Source organism: Frankliniella occidentalis, unplaced genomic scaffold (assembly GCF_000697945.3).
Source record: "Frankliniella occidentalis isolate FOCC.00 unplaced genomic scaffold, Focc_3.1 Scaffold310, whole genome shotgun sequence".
In the NCBI taxonomy this organism is placed as follows: Eukaryota; Metazoa; Arthropoda; class Insecta; order Thysanoptera; family Thripidae; genus Frankliniella; species Frankliniella occidentalis.
In genome coordinates, this window is record NW_026267435.1 from 255882 (window position 1) to 257368 (window position 1487).

Here is a 1487-nt window from a genome sequence, read left to right on the forward strand (position 1 = left end):
GTTCGCGGCCGGGGTGGGCCCGCCAGCGCCCTGGCCGGGCCGGGTGACGGGGATGTCCAGCATGCCAACGATGGTGGGCGATGGTCGCGGCCTGGCCGGCGCCGGCGACAGCACCTGCAGGGTGCGGCGGCCTAGCAGCTCCTGCTTCTCCTCGGAGCGACGCCGGAAGGTGGTGTTCCCGGGGGTCGAACCCGAGCCGGGGCCGGGAAGCGGTGCGAGCGGGGCCAGGGGGGCAAGCGGAGCCGCCAGGGTGTCGTTGCCGCGCTCCCCCCGCGCCGCGCCCGCCCCTTGCTTCCGCCGGCTCCGACGCTGCTTGTGGTGTCGGATTTGCTCCTCGTCCGGCAGGGTCTTATTGTTGTTGTTCTTCTTCTTCTTGTGGCCGCGGTGCTTGCGCCCGCCCGCGCCCTCGGCCTCGGCCGCACCCTGCCGCCGGCCGCCGCCGCCGTGCTGTCGCTGTCGTTTCTGCTCCACTTCCGGCTGCCTCTGCAAACAGGAGGACGTACTCAGATTAGCGGACGAGTAGCGGGCCTGGTCGTCGTGGTCCGGGAGGATATGTAGTTAGCGATAAGTAGGGTCGAAAAGGAGGGTCCGCCGAAAAGGATGGTCGGCGCAAACCGCCGCGTACGCTTGATGAGCTCGCTCCTGTCCACATTTCAGGTGTTCATAGTTCATAGCGAACGTGAACGGATGCTTAAGTGTCGAAAAATTGGAAAGGAGCGAGCTCAAACAAGCGCACGCGGCGGTTTGCGCCGACCCTCCTTTTCGCCGGACCCTCCTTTTCGACCCTACTTATCGCTAACTACATATCCTCCCAGAGATGGTCCCGCGGCCGCGCTGGCGCTCGTGGTCCTGGAAGGGAAGGAGCTCGGCATGCAGGCACGCGCCGACATGGGACTTGACTTGACTTGACTAACCGTGGGGCCACCACGGGACCGCCGCCGCCAAAGAGGTGGCTAGGGCGGGGGTGGGGTGGGAGGGGGGAACAGGAGACCCCCTCTTCCTCCTCCGGACTGTGGGGAGAGGAGAGAGAGAATGCAGTTTAGTGGCGGCAACGCGAGCAGCTCGGAGGAAATTTGATAAAACGACCGGCTTTCCGAAGAAACGGAGCGAAACGGGCTGGGCTTTTGAGAACGCCGGGCCTGGTCCGGGCCCGAATGTGACATCACTCAGGTGCCAATGATCGCAAGGTGGGAGGGACGACGGCAGCAGGCAGCCCTGGCCGGGCCGATAAGGGCCATAAGAGCCCTCCCCGCCCTTATCCATGCCGATCTATCTGCAGGGCCGGCCGGTTGCCGCTGTCCCAGTGGGACGCGCCGGGCTCGCCGGCCGGGGCGCCGCGCTCCGGGTCCCGGGTGCGCTGCTGAGCCGACTTCATCTCTCCCCCGGGCGCAACGACGCTCTGGAGTAGTAGACGCGGTCCGCGGCAGTCCACAGTAGTTGTCTACCCGCAGCTAATTTGAGCCCTGGAGAGCGAAAGAGCGAGCGAG